The sequence below is a fragment of the Stomoxys calcitrans genome, chromosome 4 (genome assembly GCF_963082655.1).
Source record: "Stomoxys calcitrans chromosome 4, idStoCalc2.1, whole genome shotgun sequence".
NCBI classification, from domain to species: domain Eukaryota; kingdom Metazoa; phylum Arthropoda; class Insecta; order Diptera; family Muscidae; genus Stomoxys; species Stomoxys calcitrans.
Window position 1 is genome coordinate 128,139,624 of NC_081555.1, and position 27,408 is coordinate 128,167,031.

Consider the following 27,408-nt stretch of genomic DNA (forward strand, 5'->3'; position numbering starts at 1 on the left):
GCGGACATGCTAACCTCTGCGCTACGGTGGCCTCCATAGTGGCATAGTACCTCACAAATGTCACCAGCATTACAAGGGTTGTACCACCGCTGGAATTTTTTTTCTCTCTAGGTTTCGAACCCAGGCGTTCAGTGCCAAAGGCGGACATTCTAACCTTTGTGTTAGAGCGGCCTCCGAAATAGAATAGTAAATAAGCTTTTTATGTCCTACATTGTAACACCCAAAAGGAAGAAAAATTTACCCATTGATAAGTATACCGATCGACTCACGTTCTGATTCGATTTAGCTATGTCCGTCTGTCTGTCTGTTCATGTTAATTTGTGTACAAAGTACAGGTCGCAGTTTTCATCCGATCGTCTTCAAATTTGGTACAGGTATGTTTTTCGGCCTAGAGACGAAGCCAATTGAAATTGGAAAAAATCGGTTCAGATCTGGATGTATTTCGTCCGATTTTCAGTAATAATGCTATAAAATGGTCATTTGTTAGCCGATTCTCTCGAAATTTGGCAGGAAGAATTTGTTTGCGACTCTTGGCGTTACTGGTGAATTAATTTCATGGAAATCGTTTAGATTTATATATAGTTCTCATATTCAAATATCGCCTGATTTTCACTCCTAGAGCCACTGGAAGCACATTTATTGACCAATCTTGCCAATATATTACACAACGCTTTCCTCGACGACTACCACAATATACATAGATTTTGGTCAAAATCGGTTCAGATTTAGATATAACTCCCATATATATGTTCGTCCGATTTGCAGTAATATTGCAATATAATTGTCTTTTGTTAACCAATTTTCTCGAAATTTGGCTGGAGGGATTTTCTTTTGACTCTCAATATTACTGGTGTGTTTCATGGAAATTGGTTCAGATTTAGATATAGCTCTTATATATATATATATATATATATATATATATATATATATATATATATATATATATATATATATATATATATATATATATATATATATATATATATATATATATATATATATATATATATGTATATATATATATATATATATATATATATATATATATATAAGAGCTATATCTAAATCTGAACCAATTTCCATGAAACACACCAGTAATATTGAGAGTCAAAAGAAAATCCCTCCAGCCAAATTTCGAGAAAATTGGTTAACAAAAGACAATTATATTGCAATATTACTGCAAATCGGACGAACATATATATGGGAGTTATATCTAAATCTGAACCGATTTTGACCAAAATCTATGTATATTGTGGTAGTCGTCGAGGAAAGCGTTGTGTAATATATTGGCAAGATTGGTCAATAAATGTGCTTCCAGTGGCTCTAGGAGTGAAAATCAGGCGATATTTGAATATGAGAACTATATATAAATCTAAACGATTTCCATGAAATTAATTCACCAGTAACGCCAAGAGTCGCAAACAAATTCTTCCTGCCAAATTTCGAGAGAATCGGCTAACAAATGACCATTTTATAGCATTATTACTGAAAATCGGACGAAATACATCCAGATCTGAACCGATTTTTTCCAATTTCAATTGGCTTCGTCTCTAGGCCGAAAAACATACCTGTACCAAATTTGAAGACGATCGGATGAAAACTGCGACCTGTACTTTGTACACAAATTAACATGAACAGACAGACAGACGGACATAGCTAAATCGAATCAGAACGTGAGTCGATCGGTATACTTATCAATGGGTAAATTTTTCTTCCTTTTGGGTGTTACAATGTAGGACATAAAAAGCTTATTTACTATTCTATTTCGGAGGCCGCTCTAACACAAAGGTTAGAATGTCCGCCTTTGGCACTGAACGCCTGGGTTCGAAACCTAGAGAGAAAAAAAATTCCAGCGGTGGTACAACCCTTGTAATGCTGGTGACATTTGTGAGGTACTATGCCACTATGGAGGCCACCGTAGCGCAGAGGTTAGCATGTCCGCCGCCTAGCATGAAGCTGAACGCGTGGGCGAGACCATCAGGAAAAATGTTCAGCGGTGGTTTTCCCCTCCTAATGCTGCCAACATTTGTGAGGTACTATGCCATGTAAAATTTCTGGGAGATCGGTTTATATGGGTTCTATAGCAGGATTTGGGCCGATTAGAACCATACTTAGCACAGTTGTTGGAAGTCACACCAAGACAATATGTGCAAAATTTCAGTGAAATCGGATAAGAATTGCACCCTGTCAAACCAAAACATTTCAAGCTAAATTTCAGACGAATCGGTTAATAATTGCGCCCTCTATCAGCTCAAGAAGCGGAAATCGGTTTATATTGGAGCTATATTTTGACCATGCAGGGCAGAGTTGTTGGAAGTCAAAATAAATCACTTGGTGCAAAATTTCAGCTAAATCGGATAATAATTACTCAAGAAATCAAGAACCGAGATCAGTCTATATGGCAGCTATACCAAAACATGGACCAATTGGCTCATTTACAATCTCAACCGACCCGCACTAATAAGAAGTATTTATGGAAAATTTCAAGCACCTAGCTTTACTTCAGCGAAAGTTTGAGTGCTTTCGACTGACAGAGAGGCGGACGGACTGAGGGTCGGACATGGCTAATTAGACTAAGAATGTCGAGCCGATCAAGAATATATATATTGGGTTGCCCAAAAAGTAATTGCGGATTATTCATATAGTCGGCGTTGACAAATTTTTTCACAGCTTGTGACTCTGTAATTGCATTATTTCTTCTGTCAGTTATCAGCTGTTACTTTTAGCTTGCTTTAGAAAAAAAGTGTAAAAAAAGTATATTTGATTAAAGTTCATTCTAAGTTTTATTAAAAATGCATTTACTTTCTTTTAAAAAATCCGCAATTACTTTTTGGGCAACCCAATACTTTGTTGAGTCCTAGATCAATATTTCGAAGTATTACAAACGGAATGACGAAATTAGTACACCCCCATCCTATGGTGGACGGTATAAAAAATGTTTTGACTGGCCGGGGGATTAGAACCTGGGTTTGCAAATCGGGAATGGCATGGGAGTTTGGTGTGCTACATGGTAAAACGCGTATTTTAACAACTAACTCAACAAAATAATATGTTGAAAATCCATAAAATTTCAATTATTTCATCTGCCAAGTCTCTACAAATCTACTTCAACAACAAAAGGTCTTCAAATTAATGCTAAAATTCGATGAGAATTAACGTTTTCACACACAAATTTGGTAATTATTTTTTTTAAGAGATATTTTTTCTGTGTAAAAAAGACTCACATCTCCATCTCTACGGGTCAATATCTCATTTAAGAAACTTCCTTAAAACTATATGTGCCAAAATTTTTTTGGGTCTATCTACATATTGTCCCTTCTCTCTGTTTTTGCGAGGAAACCAATTTGTTTGGTTTTTTCTGATATTTTGCGTTTTAACACAACCACAACAACAATCCAGAAGTATTTTAAACAGGGAAATGCGGCATAACAGCTTCATACCTACTCATAAATGCTTTGTATTGCTTACAATAACGATGGCCCTTTTTACTATGTTATAAAACGCAGCACACATGTCTGTGCTCAAAAATCTTTTCAGCAGTATGCCTGCTGTTCTGAAATTGCAAAACTACTGCAGTAATAGCCGAACTACTGCTGTAAAAGTAGAACTAATGCTGTAATAGCAGCTAAATTAACTACTATCAGTCAGCAGACAGTATTTGCAGACTTTTTCTAAGAGTGTACATTTTGTGGATACTATGATAAGGAGTAGTGCATTCAGCGAACTGCTTAAATACAAACAGCATATCAATGTCGAGGGAAGGCCCGAGACTGCCCTGCACGAGGTTATGCACAAAAAAAGAATCCTTCGATGCCAAGACGTACACATTGGCTGTATGCATTGAAATCGATAGGGCTTTTAAAAACATGAGGACCGACACAGTGATCTAATACTTAGATCAATACCGGGTGCTTAGAGATTGGATAAACCATATGCTAAGGAATAGGTGGTTAAATTTTGGGCCGACTGAGGAGGGCACTGGCGACTGTTCTAGATATCCGACACATAAAGACAAAATATGAGGGAGCCATTGTGGGTATGAGACTTACAGAGATAGGAAAATGGATGGGAGCAGGTCATACCATCGAGGCATAATCGAAACGACTAAGGGAAACCTGTAGAGAATACAAGAGGTTTCGGATCGGATATCTGAGACGGCACTTGAGGTCGAGTGCGAGGCACTGCTGGCAGCTGCGAAGTCTTGGATCGACGTAACTCTGCATTTGCCATCTGAAAGTTCATGCTACATGGATTGATCAATGCTAGAGGACAAAGTGGACCTGGGGTTTGCATTGAGGATCCAAAGTCTGTGATCTGTTTCCGACTGCCCAATCATTATACGGCCCTGTAGGCGAAGATCTGAGCTATCACGGGCGTGTTATGGCGTTAACGCGAAGATGTCGAGTGTGAAGAGTAAACCGAATATCACGGCTATAACAACAAGGACGATAAGATCACGAACATTCTTAGAGTGTAAGAAGGACATTAAAGCCTTCTCAGAGGATGACATGATTCGCATAGTTTTGTCGCCGAGTCATAAAGGAGTAAGGAGGAATGAAAAAACAGACGATTTGGCCGTGAAAGCCAGAGTAAACTTGGAGAGAACTAAGTCCTTCGGGTCCTAGTTTGAGTTTAAGGCACTCGAGCGCACGCCGATTTAACGGCAAATAGTTTTAACATGTATAGGGCATGAGGGGCAGACGATGAGATATTGAAACATATCCTCAGTAAAAAAAGAGATCAGTACATCTTTCTGTATTATTACGCCAAACAAAGGTCTACGAGCGGACTTATGCAAATAGGTGATAGCGTGAGTAAGGTAGGTGGGGAAGATAATGAGACATTTCATGGCATTGCCCGGCTTTCGCGGATAACAGAATCCGACACTTCGGTAGGGACACAATACCAGAGTTGAACAAAATTAGGAGAGTTGAACAAAATTAGGACAGTTGAACAAAATTAGGAGAGTTGAACAAAATTAGGGATGTGGTATGGAGAACAATTAGGAATTTTGTGAGAAGAACGCAATTCCAGACTTAAAGTTTTTCGTGTTTACTTTTTGTATTTAGAGCTCACAATACGCCGATTACTGACTTAGATGTATGTCCATAGTAGCATGAGAGGGATTAATATCAGTAACCTATTTTCAACCTTAATTTAGCTAATATTATTATTGTTGTTGTGACCGTAGATCTGCAGAGGAGCAGTCCTTAGCCTGGATTGATTCTGGATCGATACCGGTAGGTAAACCCAACTGCAGTCGAGATCGAATACTTCTTAGAGATGTAGGTCGGTGGGGATTGTAGATGAGCCAAATCGCTTCACATTTTCATATAATTCTCATATAAACCGTTTTTACTTCTTCAGCCTATAGAGGGACCAATTCTTACCAACATTTTGTACTATGATTTCTCTTATGACCTCAAACATCCATACCAAGAATGGTTCAAATTGGTCCATAACCCGATATAGCTTCCATATAAACCGAGTTGGGTGTCGGTCGGCTTAACCCCGTTATTTGAAACTCGATTTGTATATCGGATAACTTGTATATTAATTAAATGTCCTTCACCTCAACTAATGTATATTAATTAGATTCTGACAAATGCATTACATTTGTCTGAGTAAACGGCTCTTGTCTAATGTTAAAAACAAACGATTTGTAAGACTTTAGCATAAGTCAGACAAAGAGTCATGACAGAATACAATATCTTTTCAGTAATAATGCTATAAAATGGTCATTTGTTAGCCGATTCTCTCGAAATTTGGCAGGAAGAATTTGTTTGCGACTCTTGGCGTTACTGGTGAATTAATTTCATGGAAATCGTTTAGATTTATATATAGTTCTCATATTCAAATATCGCCTGATTTTCACTCCTAGAGCCACTGGAAGCACATTTATTGACCAATCTTGCCAATATATTACACAACGCTTTCCTCGACGACTACCACAATATACATAGATTTTGGTCAAAATCGGTTCAGATTTAGATATAACTCCCATATATATGTTCGTCCGATTTGCAGTAATATTGCAATATAATTGTCTTTTGTTAACCAATTTTCTCGAAATTTGGCTGGAGGGATTTTCTTTTGACTCTCAATATTACTGGTGTGTTTCATGGAAATTGGTTCAGATTTAGATATAGCTCTTATATATATATATATATATATATATATATATATATATATATATATATATATATATATATATATATATATATATATATATATATATATATATATATATATATATATATATATATATATATATGTATATCGCCCGTTTTTAACTTCTAGAGTCACAGCAAGCGCATTTATTGACCCATCTTGCCAAAATTTTGCAAAACACTTTCCTCGACGACTGCCACAGTATCTGAGGAGTTTGCTCGAAATCGGTTCAGATTTAGGTATAGCTCTTATATATATGTTCGTAGGATTTTGAGAAATATTGCAAAAAAAATGCTCATTTGCTAACCGATTCTGTCGAAAATTTGCAGGAAGGATTTTCTTATGACTCAATATTACTGGTGAATTTCATAGAAATCGGCCCAGATTTAGATATAGCTGTCATATATGTATATCGCCAGATTTTCACCCCAAGAGCCACTGCAAGCGCATTGTTTGACCAATCTTTCCAAAATTTTGCCCAACGTTTTCCTTCTTAATATGGCTATTGAAGTACTTGTCATTTAAAGAACGGAATTTAAATCCCATAAAACGTGGGTTAAAAAAGTCTTGCATGTATTTCTTAGGAAAGCAACCTTTTAATCCATCCGATTTTTAAGATTGTCACACTTTAGGATAGAGCATCAACATCATTTTTAGAAAGCCTAAATCCCTACTCCTTGTTAAAATATTAAATTTATTTAATAAAACCAAACTTACTTCATCTCATTGTTAGTCACGGGAGGACGCATTCATCTTACGACCTTTTAGATTATCTCTAAATAAATGGCAGAAGCTTTTCTTTGTGTGCTATTTTTAAACACACAAAAAAATGCAATTCATTATACAATAGTAAGTTATATTGGGTGTTTTATATGTTCAAACTGGAGTACTCATTTGGGGCCCGTTAAAAGAGGCCAAACAATAAGCCTTGTTTAGTGATTCACTTAATGTGGGAGTGTTCCCCCTTACAACATCATTATATTCACACATATTTACTCTAAATAACTGTAAAAACTCCATGGACAATTTGGAGCATTTATTGTTTTGGGATTCAATGTTGTCATCGCTCTTAATAATCCAATGGATTTTTTTTCTGCCATGTTTTTGTTTTTGTTTTTTCTTTCTTTGAGAGAGGGGGTGTGTATTTTGCGAATGCACCAAAACCTAATGTCTCACACATTACTAATTAGTTTAGACTTATGCGGACACTTCCCATAAACGTCCCCCCTCTCCGACCGTTCCCCATTAAGAGAAGTTTATGTTTTTGTTAAGCTTCATTAGTTGTTGCTGCTTCAGCGCTTCAGCTGCTCTGTTGTCTTTGCGATTGAGGATACGTCATTTCAGCAAGCAAAGGCTACAGCAAATAAACAACAAAAAAAAGTAAATAAACACATCGGCAGAGAAGCTACCGAAAGTGAGTTTTAAACAAAAATAAACAACAACAAACTACTCAAGTTAGCACAGCAGTCGGGGCATGGACAAGCACAGTGGGGTTAAAAAGTTTATGATTCAAAATTTCCTTAAAGCGCCATTATCAGGTTAAAAACAAAACGAAGATTTCGAGTACTATGAGATGAGACTAGGCTTGCCAGATGGTCGAATTTCAGTTGATATCATGTCTCTTGGGGAAAATATTCAAATATTCCAAGCGTTCCAATAGAAGGAGTATTGCCAGGCATTAGTAGAGTATAACCAGGCTTCATACATTATTGCCAAACCTAGAATGCTGTATAATTTTGCGGTTTTGGACAGGGATATATGCATAAGTCTGGTCTCTGTAGACTGTATGCCGACAAGCCCCAGGATACTTCATTTCAAGAGTAGTAAAATGACCAGATACAAACTGAAAAGCGGACAAGACAGGGGTCAATTGCGTATATTCGCTTTTTCTTCAAACCAATTTGAAAAAAGGTTGTGTTATTTTAAACTTGGTTATATCATAACCTCTCACTGCTTGTTCAGTATTTTTCGGTATCCATTACATTGAATGCTGCATCAGTTTCAAACGTGAAGTTTTGTCTCTTTCGTCCCATTGTGCAATGAGTAAGTAACTTTATCATCACACAAAACTCTAAAATCGTCATTTATATCAACAAATTGCCTTTGAGGGATGAAGAAAAATCTTTGCAGTCCGATTAATGTTCATATAAACAAAAACAAAAAAAATAAACGTCATAGTATTAAAAGATCAAGACGTGAGTATTGCCAATTAAGCATACACACGCCGTTGTCATAAGAAGAGGTCGCCTAAGATTATGATAAATACAATAACAGCTCGTAACAAAAAAATCTTTAAATTCAAAGTACGAAGAGAATCGATGATGGAGCAACAATTAAGTTATCATGCATGAAACGAGAAGGGTATATTAGAGAGCAAACAATTGGCAAAAGTTTGAAATGTAGAAAATTTCAAAATGCCATCGTGAGCAGATATCATTGATGCTGGACAATTAAGAGGTAATGCTTAAGAATTTCAAGAAAACAAATTTGATGAGCATCGAATTTTCATAAAAATTTGTAGAACATCGAATTTTCATAGAAAATAAGATGACCATTGCATTTTTATAGAAAATTTGATGACCATCGAATTTTTATAGAAAATTTGATGACCATCGAATTTTCATAGAAAATTTGATGAACATCGAATTTTCATAGAAAATTTGATGAACATCGAATTTTCATAGAAAATTTGATGAACATCGAATTTTCATAGAAAATTTGATGAACATCGAATTTTCATAGAAAATTTGATGAACATCGAATTTTCATAGAAAACTTGATGAACATCGAATTATCATAGAAAATTTGATGAACATCGAATTATCATAGAAAATTTGATGAACATCGAATTTTCATAGAAAATTTGATGAACATCGAATTTTCATAGAAAATTTGATGATAATCGAATTTTCATAGAAAATTTGATGATAATCGAATTTTCATAGAAAATTTGATGAACATCGAATTTTCATAGAAAATTTGATGAACATCGAATTTTCATAGAAAATTTGATGAACATCGAATTTTCATAGAAAATTTGATGAACATCGAATTTTCATAGAAAATTTGATGAACATCGAATTTTCATAGAAAATTTGATGAACATCGAATTTTCATAGAAAATTTGATGAGCATCGAATTTTCATAGAAAATTTGATGAACATCGAATTTTCATAGAAAATTTGATGAACATCGAATTTTCATAGAAAATTTGATGAACATCGAATTTTCATAGAAAATTTGATGAACATCGAATTTTCATAGAAAATTTGAAATTTGATAAACATCGAATTTTCATAGAAAATTTGAAATTTGATAAACATCGAATTTTCATAGAAAATTTGAAATTTGATGAACATCGAATTTTCACAGAAAATTTTTTAAACATCGAATTTTCATAGAAAATTTGATAAACATATAACTTTCATAGAAAATTTGATGAACATCGAATTTTCTATGAAAGTTTGATGAACATCGAATTTCCATAGAAAATTTTAAATTTTATAAATATTGAATTTTCATAGAAAATTTGAAATTTGATAAACATCAAATTTTCATAGAAATTTGATGAACATCGAATTTTCATAGAAAATTTGGTGATTTGATGACGAATTTTCGTAAAAAATTTGATGATAATCGCAATTTTCAGGAGGCCACCTAGCGCAGAGGTTAGCATGTCCGCCTATGACGCTGAACGCCTGGGTTCAAATCCTGACGCGAACACCAAAAAAAATTTTCAGCGGTGGTTTTCCTTCCTAATGCTGACAACATTTGTGAAGTACTTGGTCATGTAAAAACTTGTCTCCAAAAAGGTGTACGTTCGGCTCAGCTTTAGAAGGAGGACCTTATCATTAAGTTAACTTGAATCGTCTGCACTCATTAGTATGTGAAGAGTTTGCCCCTGTTCATAAGCGGAAGTTCATGGGCAAAATTTGAAAAAAAAAATTATATTCGAAACTTTAATAGAAAATTTGATGATAATCGAAATTTTCATAGAAAATTTGATAATAATCGAATTTTCATACACAATTTGATGATAATCGAATTTTCATAAAAAATTTTGTGATAAAAGAATTTTCACACAATTTTATGATAATCGAATTTTCATAGAAAATTTGATGATAATCGAATTTTCATAGAAAATTTGATGATAATCGAATTTTCATAGAAAATTTGATGATAATCGAATTTTCATAGAAAATTTGATGATAATCGAATTTTCATAGAAAATTTGATGATAATCGAATTTTCATAGAAAATTTGATGATAATCGAATTTTCATAGAAAATTTGATGATAATCGAATTTTCATAGAAAATGTGATGATAATCGAATTTTCATAGAAAATTTGATGATAATCGAATTTTCATAGAAAATTTGATGATAATCGAATTTTCATAGAAAATTTGATGATAATCGAATTTGCATAGAAAATTTGATGATAATCGAATTTGCATAGAAAATTTGATGATAATCGAATTTTCATAGAAAATTTGATGATAATCGAATTTTCATAGAAAATTTGATGAACATCGAATTTTCATAGAAAATTTGATGAACATCGAATTTTCATAGAAAATTTGATGAACATCGAATTTTCATAGAAAATTTGATGAACATCGAATTTTCATAGAAAATTTGATGAACATCGAATTTTCATAGAAAATTTGATGAACATCGAATTTTCATAGAAAATTTGATGAACATCGAATTTTCATAGAAAATTTGATGAACATCGAATTTTCATAGAAAATTTGATGAACATCGAATTTTCATAGAAAATTTGATGAACATCGAATTTTCATAGAAAATTTGATGAACATCGAATTTTCATAGAAAATTTGATGAACATCGAATTTTCATAGAAAATTTGATGAACATCGAATTTTCATAGAAAATTTGATGAACATCGAATTTTCATAGAAAATTTGATGAACATTGAATTTTCATAGAAAATTTGATGAACATCGAATTTTCATAGAAAATTTGATGATAACCGAATTTTCATAGAAAATTTGATGATAATCGAATTTTCATAGAAAATTTGATGATAATCGAATTTTCATAGAAAATTTGATGATAATCGAATTTTCATAGAAAATTTGATGATAATCGAATTTTCATAGAAAATTTGATGATAATCGAATTTTCATAGAAAATTTGATGATAATCGAATTTTCATAGAAAATTTGATGATAATCGAATTTTCATAGAAAATTTGATGATAATCGAATTTTTATAGAAAATTTGATGAACATCGAATTTTCATAGAAAATTTGATGAACATCGAATTTTCATAGAAAATTTGATGATAATCGAATTTTCATAGAAAATTTGATGATAATCGAATTTTCATAGAAATTTTGATCATAATCGAATTTTCATAGATAATTTGATGATAATCGAATTTTCATAGACAATTTGATGATAATCGAATTTTCATAGAAAATTTGATGATAATCGAATTTTCATAGAAAATTTGATGATAATCGAATTTTTATAGAAAATTTGATGAACATCGAATTTTCATAGAAAATTTGATGATAATCGAATTTTCATAGAAAATTTGATGATAATCGAATTTTCATAGACAATTTGATGATAATCGAATTTTCATAGAAAATTTGATGATAATTGAATTTTCATAGAAAATTTGATGATAATCGAATTTTCATAGAAAATTTGATGATAATCGATATTTTGATAATAATCGAATTTTCACAGAAAAAAGGAAACGACCCACATTCATTAACATTACCTAACTATGTACACTCTCCTCGTATGCAATGATAGGTGATAGTGCAAGTCAACATTAATTTTAACAATGATCGGATCGTGTTGGCTTTCCTAAACATTTGTGACTGACTTAATGCATGCATCCAGACCTGAATGAGTGAGTAGTGAATGCTAGTTGAATGAGTGTGTAGTGCTACCAATGAATAATGCCAATCTTATTGTCTATGGTCTGGTCGTAGTTCTTCTCGTCGTCGACGAAGTCGACGTAGTAGTCATCGTTTTCGTTTAGAACAATATCAAGTTTTGTGCTACTGTAAGCGTCGCTGCTTCCTCTGATATGGGAGATTTTTGTTTTTCAAACCAAAGAGTGATCATATTTTTTTTTCATAATCATAATGTTGTGTTTTTCTTAGATCATCCATAGTAATTATTTTCCCACCGCTTATCCTAAATTTGTGGACGTTATTTTTTTGAATTCTAATGTTTTTATTTTGCATATGCAATTCACATACGGCTATCTGTAGAGCCTGGGATTAAGGATGGACCGGATATTTGAATATCAAATATCTTATGATATGAGCGACATTTTTCTTTTATTCTTTATTGTTTTTTGATTAGTATGACATTTTTTTGGTAGCTGAGGCAGTTGGGAATGTTACAAAAATGTGATCGCGTTAGAATTGATTATGGATACATTGTGTTGTCAGAGTAATATGAACGTTAATAGAGTTTATGTTACCTAAATTCCTTAAGTATTTAGTATGACATAAAGAAGAATAGGTTTAGTTTGGATATGATACCTTTTATGAGGCATTTGTTTACTAATGAATGCTCATTTCGACTAATTTGGGATTGATCAACTTGTCTCCCCTACGAAACATAGTTGAGTGGCTGCATTCGCAGCACGTTATATTGCACACAAATTTGAAGGGCATGAAGTGAAAAATAACACTAAACAAATTCGATAGTGTCATCCTCAGCGCTGCTGTGTGGCACTGACAAGCCATCCATAGTTCCGATTGGAACAGTAGATAATTTTTTGAAGAGCTGTCCACCAGACCACAACACCATATTGCATGACGGTCTGACTACTGCAGAACACCGATAAAACATTACAATACATGACCTTAAAGATATAATACCTGACCTAAAAGATATAATACCTGACCTAAAAGATATAATACATGACCTAAAAGAGACAATACATGACCTCCTGCAGGTGTTATAAGACAAAGTCAGATTTTTTGACTTTTCCTAACAATCAAAAACACCTAAGAATTTTGAGCTTCAATTAATGGATCTTCTTTTTCTAACAAGCAGACAGGTGTTACCATCAGCGCCTCATAACTCCTGCTGAAGAAAAACATTTTTAAGACTGATATACGTCATTTTCTACAGCCTACATCGCTGTCGTGCAGTGTTTTTTGAGGAATGTCCCAAAAAATGCCGCGAAACTTCCCCAAAATCCTAAGACTTGAACATTCGCAACCGCTTTTATAAGCCACTTTTTACACGTTTTTACGTGTTTTCTTTAATAATATGCTTTTTTTTAAAATAAATTTGTCAATATTATCGATAGTCGAATGAAGTGAATATCGATAGTTTTTCAGCTCTTCTCAAAATCCATGTACAGATTCCTACAACGCCAACGACTGCACTTCTACCATGTGCTGTATTTCAAAAGTTGACGTATATTATGCGAGACCGGTGACAGTTTCGCCCAGAATGCCATCGTGTCCGGGAACCTAAGTCAGCTCTATGTCATGGGCCTGGATTCCGCTTGCGACTATTGTAATGGCTTAGATCTCTGCCTGAAGTACCGATCACTAGTCTGGCAATCTCGCTGAAGTGCTCATGTTGAGAGTCTGGAAGTAGAACCCCAAACTCGTTCTTGAATCATTCTTGAAGTCAACTGTGAAGACCTACCCTCCCTGGTTCGAGATTTCCTATCCGATCTGTTTAGACTTAGGACATGCATACTTAGGCGATTCGTTGAGGGCGTTCTTAGTTAGCATGACCATCGTATCAATATAATATCCTCTACAAAACTCACCACATTTTCAGAACTAATAGGGGTAGTCATATAGAATTTGTGCTGGATATGATTCCAGTCCGACTTCTTTCTGTTTTTCGGAGTTACTATGTATGGAGTATTTCCATTAGGCTGAATCCTTTTATACTTTACTTTTATTGGCTATGACAGAACATTTGTCCCATTAGCCGAACTAAGAATCCAAGCGCCTCGATCTTCTGCGCTTCTTCTATAACCTCTGACACGAAATTTCGAGATGTCTTTCACCACTTGGTCTTTCTCACTTCCTTTAGCCCATCTGAGTTTTCTTCGTCCCGGTTTGTGCCTGCAATGCTCGCCTTTAAAAGTCTTTTTCGATGGAGCTTCTTCATTCATTCTGACAACATTACAAATGGTCCAATGCAAACTGGTTCATAAAGAAGAATCTTTCTCTCAAACGCTCCAAGCACTGCCTCGACTGCTTTCACTAGTATCAGTGTCTTGTATAGTGTAATCTTCGTCTTCTTAATCCAACGTAGCATCTGTTGCCCGTATTATTCTTGGCTTTATTTCAAAACTGGTGTCAGTTGTTACGGTTACGGCGGTGCCGAGGCAGATAAATTGCTGACTATCTCAAAGTTGTGGTTTCTAACCTTCTCCATTTTCTTTATCTGCTCGGGTGTACAAGGCGTTGTGGGGATTGATTTTATCTCCATTAACTGCCAGACCCACTTTTTGGATTCTGTTTCTATTTCGATTCTTTCATAGGCTGCAGTTACTACTTCCGAAGACCGACTCATGATATCGATTTTGTCGGCATAGGCGAGTAGCATGTGTATTCTTGGGAGTTGTGTGTCATATCTATCCACATCTGCATCTCGTATAGTCTTCTGCAGCGGGAGAGAGATCACACGATAAGCTGTCTCCTTGTCTGAAACCTCGTTTGGTATTAAATAGTTCTAGAATAGATCTGACCGGCCCTTCTCGGGTCTTTCCAGGATTTGTCCCAGTGTGAACATCTGGTCTATAGTGGCTCAATTATCTCATTGTATGTCGTATGCGATGGGGAGGAGACATATTCGTCTGTTGCCAATTACAGAGGAATGAGTCATCCCGTCTTGTCTCCTTTCTTGTATACGGGACATATTATGCTGAGGTTCCAATCATCGGGTATGTGTTCTTCTAGTCAGATCGCTCATACGACCAGATGTATGTGCCATATCAGCGTATTGCCTCAGGTCTTAAATAGTTGAGCGGGCAACGCATCAGCTCCTGCTGCCCTGTCGTTCTGCAGTCGGGTCACTGCTACTTAGACCGCATTCTTACTATCAGGTAAACATTCTATACCATAATCAGTGATTGTTCTGGGTTATCCTCTACGCCGCCGTCTTCGAACACCAGTAGCTGCGAAAATGTTCTTTCCATATCCCTAGCATACTATATGTATCAGTTACTAGATATCCTTCTTTGTCTCTGCAGGAGGATGTGCCTGTACCAAAGCCATCGTTTTGATGTTTAATTCTTTAGTAGAATTTCCGACTTCATTCTGACTCATGTACATCTCAAGTCGCTCACACCCACGACGTTCTATTTCCTTTTTCTTTCTGCGGAATAGACGTTTCTCCTCTTTCCGATAACTCTCCTTCATCTGGCGCGTTGCTACTCATTGCGGGTTTGCTCTGTATGCCACATTCTTGGTTTCAGTAGCATTTCGACACTCTTGGTCGTACCATGGGTTTCTTGGAGTAGGCTTCTGGCAGTCAAGTACCTAGTGAATTTAATTGAAAATATTAAAATTTTATATTAAAATGTTAGCGAAAAGCACGCTGTACAGGGCGCATTCTCTATTTCGATGCAACATGGTTCATATATGTAAAACTCCTAGAACACGAATTTGAGGTTTATGTTTGGGTCCATGAGCACTCCCTAGAAACATACCAATACCAAAATATTGTTTTCCGAATTGTAAAAGAAAGTATCGTGGCATGCTTTGGGGAAGTAAACCCAACAGATAAACATTTAATAAAAGAATATGTTATAATTAGATTGATGCTAAAGAAGCCGTTATGAGATTCTAAGAAGAGAATCGCGTCTAGACGTTTAAAAAGGTAGTCGAAAGATTGTTTTTTTGGGGAAATTTTATCATCCATATACAAATAGTATTTATCAAAATCAAATTTAGAGCGGATAAACTTTTTTAAAAACGGAAAGTTATAACAGTGCTGTCGGGACTAAAAAGTTTTCAAAGAAATGAAGAACGAATTGAGTGACAAAAAGGAAAAAAATTAGTGGTCTTGGTCGTTATTGTTTAATGGAAAAAGATTAAATTTTCAATCACATTTTTTATATAATTTTTTTAGATTCAATTACAAAAATTATTGGATCAATTAATTTTTTAATTGAAAATTTCAATTAGAATTGTAATCGAAAAAATTTAGATTCAATTAAAAAAATAATTGAATCAATTAATGTTTTAATTGAAAATTGCCTAAATTTCAATCCCGATCGTAATTGAAAAAAATACTGTTTCAACTAAAAAATTATTGAGTCAATTAATTTTTTTAATGAAAATTGCCTAAATTTCAATTTCGATCGTAATTGAAAAAAAAACAGATTCAATTAAAAAAAATTATTGATTTAATTAATTGTTTAAAAAATCCGAATTCAATTAAAAAATGATTGATTCAATTAAATTTTTAAATGAATACAGTTCTATTTTCAACTAAGTCTTTACTTGAAAAAAATTTCGTCATATTTTTCCTGTGTAGGAGTTAGTGCCAATTAACCCCTCACTGAGACTCTTCACTCGAAATCGCTGGCTGCTTCGCCCGCATTTGCAGCTACTCTGCATAAATACGATATCTTCCACTGTTACATCTACCTCATCGACTGTGTTCGTCATAAATTTATCCTCCCAAGACACTTTTATCTTCCTTATGCATTTAGGCGCCATTGAAAAAGAAGTGGCACGACTCTTTCTCGGGGCGCTGGACACTTGTGGTGTAGCTGACTCCTCAGATGCTTTCCCAGCTGCTGTTCAATGTGAACCGCTAACGCATACCTTAATTCAACCAAATGACGCACTCACACAAGGCTTGTCAGATCCCGCCTTGGAGTATCCTCCTTCTCTTTTGATCGATTCCGAGTTAGGAGAATTTTTCTTTTCCAGTAATACACCAGACTTTATCGATGTGAAAAATATCCTTTAAGCTTTTTCTTTTTTAACAAATTCAGGAATAAAAACAATTTAATTAAATATACGAGACCACACCATTATGGTGACGTTATCGTCCAAACGCTTGAACATGTAAAAAAAAATCAAGAAGACAAAATGGCACAATAAACAAATAAATGAATACTCCTAATATATGCTTCAGATAAATCATTCCAGGTATATTATTAGATGCTTCACTTAAGTATCATCTTTATTTGCTTCCCAAAATGTTGTGTGCATAAATATAAATTTTGAATTTTTAATTTCTAAAAAAAATATTGGCAACAACAACGAAATAAAAAATCATAAAGATCAAGTATCAAATGCTACGAGGCAAAAAAAAAATTAAACTCCATGTCTCCATGACTGTGAGCAAGATTTGTATGAATCGGAATATTTGTAAAGAGAATTAGATTTTATTTTTGCTTAAATACTTCAAGTCGTCAATTTTAGTTTAACGAACATACAGCCTCAAATAAACCGGGGTACTGAAAAACTTTAAAACAAATTTCTTTCTTGATTTGAACTTATTTACAGGACATTGTTTGTGCAAACACAATCTTACCAATTGTTTCTAGTTTCTGGTTTCAAAATATAGCATTTTAAATATATCTCACGAATTAAATCACAATTTTGCTATATAGAGTTTGGGAGTTGTCCGCATAAAAAGAGTAAGAGTAAACCGAACATAGTTTTGATATAGTTGTCATCTAAACCGACCCCCTGAATTGCATCAATTTAATGTTTCCCATCGTGCTGGGCAACCAAATTTCGTCCCGGGCCGAACATGTTGCGCTTCTGCATACTTGAATGATTTTTTTGGTTATTGTATTAGCATCTAGCGATTAGTCAACTTCTTTAATGATTAAAAGCAGAATGAATCAGACTAGCGTTCGATCACAGTATATTAATAAATTATTTGAATAATTTAATTAAAACTGTTTCATTTATTATTTGTGATAATAGCAGAAGCCGGTTAATTGACATCATACCATTAATTAATGGTTTTCTCTTATTTTGTTTATTGTGTATATATGTAAAATGAATTTGTATCTTAATCTAATACTTTCGCTTTTAATAGAATTTTTCCAACAATGTTCTTATTTTTATACCCACCACCATAGGTATACAAATTTAGTCATTCCGTTTGTAACACCTCGAAATATTCATCTAAGATCCTATAAAGTATATATATTTTTGATCGTCTCGACGTTCTGAGCTAGCTATGTCCGTCCGGCCGTCTGTTGAAATTACGGCAGCGGTCGAACGCGCCAAGCTAGCCGCTTGAAATTTTGCATAGATACTAAATATTGAAGTAGGTCGTTGGGGATTATATATGTAGCTCCCATATCTCCCGATTTGACTTCTTGAACACCTGGAAGCCGCAATTTGCAGGTAGCGCTCTGTTATGATTTCCAATAACTGTGCTAAATACGGTTCGAATCGGTCTATAACCTGATATAGCTCCCATATTAACCGATCTCCCGATTTGACTTCTTGAGCTCTTAGAAGCCGCAATTTTTGTCCGATTTGGCACAAATTTTGCAAATTTGACTTCCAACAACTGTGTCAAGTACCGGTCCAAATCGGTAAATAACCTAATATAGCTTCCATATAAACCGATCTCCCGATTTGACTTCATGAGACGATTTGGCTGAAATCGTGCATGTTGTTTTTTTGTTATGACTTCAAACAACTATGCCAAATACGGTCCGAATTGGTCTATAACCTAATATAGATCCCATATAAACCGATCTCCCGATTTGACTTCTTGAGCTCTAACAAGTCGCAATGTTTGTCCGATTTGACTGAAATTTTGCATGTAGTGTTCTGTTATAACTTCCAACAGCTGTGCCAAGTTCGGTTCGATCGCTATATATCCTGATATAGCTCCCATGTATACCGATCCCCCAATTTGATTTCTTGCGTTCTTACAAGCCGCAATTTTTGTCCGAATTGGCTAAAATTTTGCATGCGGTTTTGTGTCCGATTTGGCTAAAATTTTGCATGTAATGTTCTGTTACGACTTCCAACAACTGTGCTAAATACGTTACAAATCAGTCTATAACCTGATATAGCTTCCATGTAAGGCGGTCTCTCGATCATCCTTGTTCGGTTCCTAGAAGTTTTCATTTTTGCTAGTTTGGCAGAAGTTTGGTTTGTAAAATAAAATTATGCCCTTCAATTAAATTTATTTTGAATACATTTTTAGTTAGCAGAATCCATGGTGGTGGGTTCCCAAGATTCGGCCCGGCCGAACTTAGCACGCGTTTACTTGTTTTTCTATAGCCCCTTAGAAATAAAACAAAGAAGTTATTTTTGAATTTTTTGGTATAGTTCGCTTCTTTACATACAACTATACGCATTCCGATAAAGATATAACAACAATGTTCATAGGTTTACAAAAAATCTAATATATTTGAAGAAAACCGAAATAACGAATACTTATGTGAGTCACAGTACACATTTGTAGAACCCTAACAAAACATTTTTTATTGACACAAACCCCAAAAAAAGATCTGACTGGTCCATATTATTTGTGATCTCTTGAGTTGGCCTTTAAGTGTTGGTGGTGGCGATGCTCATCATAATGTCATATTATGATGTCTTGTAACATATATCTACACACAACACCGGCGACAATGATTGTTGCGTAGGCGGCGACTGCGGTGGTGGCCAATGGCGTTTTTGAAATATATTCGTGCATTTAATTACAGCAAACAAGCAGAAAAATGTTTTAAATACTCTTCTCACACTTTGACTTTTGCCACTCACTGTTCTCATGCAATCCATGTGTCATTTTCTTTTGTGCGGCCGACCAATGTCTGACTCAAACATTTGAAACGTCATAACAGTTTCGAACGCGATCCCTCAATGGGGCACATTCACAGGGAATGCAAAGCAATTGACCAGTACTGAGTACTTTACTCAGTCTCTCAATATCGCATGGCCCATTGCGCTTGGCGCTACTGCTGCCCTGTACTCTGCTGCTGCTTTTTCTGCTACTGAGAACATATGTATGTTTAGTATTTTTAACATTAATTCTTTTTTGTTCTTTGAATGCTACTCGATTGATTTTGGTATCATTTGTTTACTTTGCAATATTGACGAAGTGTTGCTTAGGGTTGCCAGATAAGTTGAAATACAAATAAGCGTTTTTAAGAAAGAAAAGGTAGTCTTTGTTAGAATAATAAAAGAGAATAGTTCTTAAATTATGTTAAATTTTACTGATGTGCCAAGATAGAAGTTTTTAAATGGCTACCATACAATGTGATCCATTTATCCATTCCCTACAAAAAACTTTCACTCAATTTAGGTCACCGTAGCTCAGAGGTTCGCATATCAGCCTTTGACCCTGAGCGCCTGGGTTTAAATCCCGCCGAGAACAACAGAAAAACTTTTCAGTGGTGGTTATACTCTCCTAGTGCTGGTAGTACCTGTGAGGTAAGTCTCTACTAAGTAGTGCCACTCTGCGGCAAGCCGTTGGGACTAGATCTGGCAAAATATAAATGGCAGTATCGATACCATCTATATTTAATTTTTTGACTGAGTATCGATTGTAATTTTTCCGATGGATACTATCGGAAAAGTTAACTTTTTGCAAAAGTAAACAGAAAATGTAACAGAGATGCAACACTAAATGTAGAGATGCAACACTAAAAGTATCCTTTAAGATGCATTGCGCCTATAGAGGGCGCAATTTTCATCCGATGAGGCTACCATTTTGTACAATGATTTCTCCCATTACTTCCAACTGACTTTATAATGCATTTATGTCGCTTCTATATTAATTGATTTCCTGATTTTCAATTCTCATTTTCTTTTGAAATATAGGAGATGGGAAAATATCGAATGGTGCGTTTATCGACAGCTCTAGTTGGGACTCGGCAATAAAAAGGAGGTCTCTTATCATTGAGGTTAAACTTGTATCGGACAGCACTCATTGATATGAAAGACGTATCCCTGGTGCTCCTTATTAATAGACTATTCATTGGCAGAAAATTTGCAATTTGCGATATTACTCTTGAGCCTTTGGAAGCATAATTGATTTACTGTAAGAAAATCCCTCATATACCTATAAACTGAATTGATTTCTGTAAATATTTACCAAAATCTAATACGGGTGTTTAACGGCAATGAACGCCACACAGATCGTACTTCAATGTTCCAGCCTGTGTGGTCCTGACAGCTATTCCGTGCTGAACTTAGCAGTTCGGCCACGCCGAATCTTATATACCCTCCACAGTGGTTCACATTTGCCGGGTTCTTTTCCTGGTATCTCTTTTTTGGCAAACAAAGGATAAAAGAAAAAAAATTCCTATGCTATTGAGATATATCAAGTCATGGTCCGATTCGAGCCATAATTGAATTGAATGCTGGAGATGATAGTAGAAGGACCGATTCAGACCATATTTATTTGACACAGTTGTTGTAAGTCATAACAAAACACGCCATGCAAAATTTCAACCAAATCGGCGCCCTCTAGTGGCTTAAGAAGTCAAGATCCAAGATCGGTTTATATGACAGCTATATTAGGTTATGGAACGATTTGAACCATACTTAGCACAGTTGTTGTAAGTGATAAAAAAATCTCACATGCAGAATTGCGCCCTCTAGAGGCTAAATAAGTAAATACCCAATATCGGTTTATATGGCAGCCATATCAAAACAAGAACCGATTTGGCCCATTTACAATCCCAACCGATCTACACTAATAAGAAATATATGTGCAAAATTTCAAGCGCCTAGCTTTACTGTTTCGAAAGTTAACGTGCTTTTAACAGACAGACGGACGGACATGGCTAGATTGACTTAAAATATCATGACGATCAAGAATACCTTATGGCGTCTTTGACGCATATTTCGAGATGTTACAAACGGAATAACGAAATTAGGACACCCCCATCCTATGGTGGAGGGTATAAAAATATGGGCATTATGCCTATTACTAACTACACTCAAATCTGGCATCTCTTTTCGATTTTCGAACAGAGTGTCGCTGCTTGCGTTGGCGCTACTGCTTCTCTGCCTGTGGAGCTCAGTCAAAGCGATAGGGATATAGCTAGCGCGAGAGCAACGAATCTATGAAGTATTTGATGTTTGTTTACTTTTTGTATTGTTGTTGTTGTTTAACTAAAATACTGCTAATAACAATTAAATAATACAACACACATGGGAGCTATTGCTAAGTTAGTGGTGACAACAGACAGGCATATGCTTGCTGTTAATTTAGTTTTCGCGCGCTGTTCTTGGGCTGCAAACGAAAATGAATTAATCGTCATTGTTTTTACAGCAGCAGCAGCAACAGCAGATATTCTTCGTTCATTCACAAGTGAAAACTACATTAAAGCGAACGGGCGTGCGCGCACACACTTCTTGTGTTCAATATACTAAGCGATCGATAACGATCGATCGAGTGTGAGTGCCCATCGAAATCCATCGGAAATTGAAGTTGGTTTTTTAATGTTTCCTTTTTTTTCCAATTGCCCTACTACAATTGGCGATTGTATTCAAATTCTTTGATCAAGTGTGTTTTTTTTTGTTTTGTTTTTTTTTTTGCTACTGTATTTGGCGGCACACGTATTTGAATGCAAATTAGAAGGTGTACTCAAAAGTTCCTTTAAAAGTGATTTATGTTAAACAACAAACAGTTCTGACTAATTGACCACAACCATATATAGATCGAATAACCATTTAAATGAATTACTGGCCATTATGAACAATTAAAATCTACGTATAATAATTTTCTCATTGTGTTAAACTCTTCCTGCATACCGTTAGATTGTTGCCCATAGACTTTGTGAGACCAGTTCGATATGGTTCGGTTTGGTTTATCATTTACAAAAACGTGTGAAGTTACAATCATAACGGCTTTTCAGAATTCTGTGAATGATTATTAGAAAAAAATTACAAGTGCATAAAAATTATCAAGAATAGCTTTTAATTGACAACAACAAAAAAACTGGAAATATACAGATATTACTTAAGCAAATTTGTGTAATCAATAAATGGGCAATATTAGCATAAATTTTTTAAAAACTCTACCGGCATTTTCCAGAAAAAGTTATTCGCATTTGTAGTTGGATCAAGTTAAACAGAAGTTTTTAAATCAAATTTATTCAGAACAATTTTATTCAGTACGCAATGAATTCCATAAAATCAGTCGATATCTTTTCTAGAATCGTAGAAAGGCAATTAAATAAAGCTGTAACATGTTTTGCATATGTTAATGAGGAAAAGTCTCAACTCTTTAGTAGTGATTAGGGTGCAATTTACAAGAATTATGTTAAGTAGGCATATGTTAACATGCAAAGATACAATTAAGATCGGGAATAACATAATCCATACAGAGTCATTTCAATATCCAACTCCACTACCGTGGTACAGTGTTTCATAAGTTTGTACATGTTTTTACAACGCCAAGAAGGAGAAAAGCTAGAACCCTGATAAGTATACCGATCAATTTGAATCTCTTCATGTTTATATCCTTTACCGTAGATAAGGGGGTATACGTTCCAATGCAGTCACTCTGTATTAATGTATTGGGTTGCCTAAAAAGTAATTGCGGATTTTTTAAAAGAAAGTAAATGCATTTTTAATAAAACTTAGAATGAACTTTAATCAAATATGTAATTGCCATTTTGTTCGATAACCTTTTGCCATCTTCCTGGGAAATTTAGTATTCCACGCTCATATCTGCAAAAAACTGAACCAAGTGCGATTTTATAGCCTGATCATTGCCGAAAGTTTTACCATTTAAGGAGTTCTGCAAAGATCGAAATAAATGGTAGTCTGATGGTGCAAGGTCAGGGCTATATGGTGGATGCATCAAAAGTTCCCAGCCAAGCTCACTCAGTTTTTGGCGAGTGACCAAAGATGTGTGCGGTCTAGCGTTGTCCTGGTGGAATATGACACCTTTACGATTGATCAATTCTGGTCGCTTCTCCTTGATGGCTGTATTCAATTTGTCCAATTGTTGACAATAAACATCCGAATTAATCGTTTGGTTCCTTGGAAGCAGCTCAAAATAAACCACACCCTTCCAATCCCACCAAACAGACAGCATAACCTTCTTTTGGTGGATATCAGCCTTTGAAGTGGTTTGAACTGGTTGACCATGCTTGGACCATGATCGTTTTCGACGAACGTTGTTGTAAAGAATCCATTTTTCATCTCCAGTTATGATTCGTTTTAATTCGATCGAATTCATTGCGTTTAAGGTGCATATCACAAGCGTTGATTCTTCGGTTTGTTAAATGAATTTTTTTCAATACACGTGGTACCCAAATATCAAGCTTTTTCAACAGTCCAAGACTTTTTATGTGATAATGAACGGTTGATTTTGGTATATTTACATGACGATCCAATTCGATTAATGCTTTGATTTGGTCATCATCAACTTCATTTGGCCGACCGAAAAATCAGCAATTACTTTTTGAGCAACCCAATATACAATTATATAAACAGTTGTGTTCAAAATAATAGGAGTGTGCTCCTCAAAAAAAAAAATTTTTTTTAAAAATAATTTTTTTAGATAAGATGAATTATAAGCCAATTCTCTAAATTATATAACAATAAATAATTTAATTAAAGCTACAATAATTTAAAATATTTCATTGAATAATTTTTATACCCACCACCATAGATAAGGGGTATATTCATTCAGCCATTCCCTTTGCAACACACCGAAATATCAATTTTCGACCCTACAAATATATATTTCGGATCGTCGTAAAATCTAAGACGAAACGATGTCCGTGTGTCCGTCTGTTGTAATCAATCTACAGCCTTCAAAAAATTGAGATATTGACCTGACAGATACGTCTTTTTGATGAACGCTGAAATTTGAAACAGTGAGTCGCTTTAGACCTCCCGACACCTGACTCGAATATGGTTCAAATCGCCCTATATAAAGATATAGCTGCCATATAGAGTGATCTGTCGATGAAGGGTCTGAAACCCAAAAGAGCTTTATTTTTTATTCGATTTCGCTAAAATTTAAAACAGTGAGTTATTTTGAGCCTTCCAAAATCCGACCTAAATATGGTTCAAATCGGACTGTATTTGGATATAGCTGCCATATAAACCGATCTCCCGATTAAGGGTCTGAAGCCCATAAAAGCTTTATTTTTATCCGATTTCGCTGAAATTTTAAATAATAGGTAGTTTTAAGCCTCCCGACATACGACCAATATGGCTTAGATCGGACTATATTTAGATATAGCTGCCATATAGAACGATATGCCGATTAAGGGTCTGAAGCCAATAAAAGCTGCATTTATTGCCCGATTTCTGTTTCGAAACTGGAGGAAAGGACACAAAAATCAGTTTGGAGGCCATATCCAAATCCAAATATGGTCCGATCTGGACGATATTCAACAAAAAGGTGTATAGGTCTATCATAACTCACTGTTTCATATTTCATCAAAATCGGATGAAAAATGCTCCCTTTATAGGCTCAATACTCTAAATCGGGAGATCGGTCTATATGGTACGATCTGGACGATATTCAACTAAAAGGTGTAGAGGTCTATCAAAACTCACTGTTTCAAATTTCATCAAAATCGGATAAAACATGCTCATTTTATGGGCTCTATAGATCTTAAGATCGGTCTATAATGCAGCTATATCCAAATATGGTACGATCTGGACGATATTCAACGCGAAGGTATAGAGGACTATATTTCACAGGAATGAGTAGGGGTCTTCCAGAACTAACTGCGCCAAATGTCATCGAAAATAAGGATTTAATACCCTCAAAACTTTAAGTTTAGAGATCGGTCTATATAGCGGTTATATAGAACTATAGTCCGATTTTGTCAGAACAATTTCACTACTGCCTTTAAGATAGTGGGGTGGTTCTGATATAAAATGCGCCAAAATTGCATTTAAAATCCTTCCCAATACCTCCCCTTTGTGAAAATACAAAAAAATAATTATATCTTGATGGCAAAACGAAAACTTTTGTCCGACTTTTCGTCCCATCTTGGGATCCCTATGGAATAACTTGCCGCACCGATTTGCATAAGCGAGCACGTAGTCCTACGTATACTTTCCTATGGTGGAGGATAAAAAATACTTCCTGACTAGATGAGCATGTGAGCTTTGGGGTATACTCTAGAAATCGTATACCAGATGAGTTGGCAAAACTAAGAACAACCTGGACGCTTTTTCTTCGAGATTTGGTCGAAAGGGCCAAATGGTATTAGAATATAAATAATTTAAATTTACAATCTAAGAAGGTCCAACATTTTTTTTGGGCATCTTAACCTGAAGAGGTCTATCGTGTTGTCGATGGCAAGATTTCATCACTCATCTTGTCTGTTATGACAACTCACTATTTGATTTTAAGTTTCTATAGAAGTTGTAAGGACATCGAAAAAATAAAACTGTACTGCAGGATTTCCTTTTAAGCTTCTTAATCTTTAAGGCTTTTCCGAATTAGCTCATGTAAAAATTTGCAAGGTTTTTTGTATCGATCTGGCTTGTTTAACGTTTTCGTTCTTCATGTTCCAAAATCAACTATAATGACCGAGTCTGGTTCCCAACTTGCACTAAAATCCAACTTAACTAACCTACAAATTTTTCTATGAAAATTATATTAAGGAAAAGAGGCAAACATCTCACATATCGATGAGTGCTGTCCGATTCAAGTTTTTAGCTCAAAGATAAGGGGCCCCTTTTTATAGCTGAATCCGAACGGCGTGCCGCAAATGCTGACTCATGAATGTTGTCAGCATTTGGAGGTGATAACTACCGCTGAAAAATTTGTCTGAAGTTCTCGCCAGGAATTGAACCCAGGCGTCCAGCGTCATAGGCGGGCATGCTTGCCTCCGCTTAACATAACTTACCTATGTTCGAATAGTAAACCCTAAGAGATTTGGGTATAACTTGCTGGTGTCAAGGCAATTACCTATTTCGCCCTTTTCAATATCTTGGATTTGAAGTTAAATTTATCGTCCACCAAAATATTCAGGAATTTTACCCAAGCACTTCAACACTAAAGAGAACTTTTTCCACTAAAGAGGAGATGGGTGTCTCCGTGGGTATCTTATTATCCTACTGATAAAAATAATTTCTTGTCTTGTTCGCCGTTTTATCCAAAATTTCTTTTATACCCACCACCAAAGGGTGGGGATATATTCATTTTGTCATTCCTTTTACAACACATCGAAATATCCATTTCTGACCCTATAATGTATATATATTCTTGATCGTCGTAAAAATCTAAGGCGATCTAGCCATGTCCGTTCGTCTGTCTGTTGAAATCACGCTAC

At 35.1% G+C, this 27,408-nt stretch overlaps 1 protein-coding gene across 2 annotated transcripts in view; it reads left to right on the forward strand.

Moving 5' to 3' along the window:
• The window catches only part of LOC106084257 (E3 ubiquitin-protein ligase HECW2), an 82,111-nt gene that overhangs the window by 28,802 nt on the left and 25,901 nt on the right, over nucleotides 1–27,408 (forward strand). The window contains exon 1 of one of the 2 annotated variants that reach the window (XM_013247829.2): nucleotides 22,554–22,582. The exons of the other annotated variant lie outside the window; for it this stretch is intronic. The gene's annotated coding sequence lies outside the window, so the exon portion shown is untranslated. Of the gene's footprint in view, nucleotides 1–22,553; nucleotides 22,583–27,408 lie in introns of those variants that run through there. 2 annotated transcript variants of the gene reach the window in all.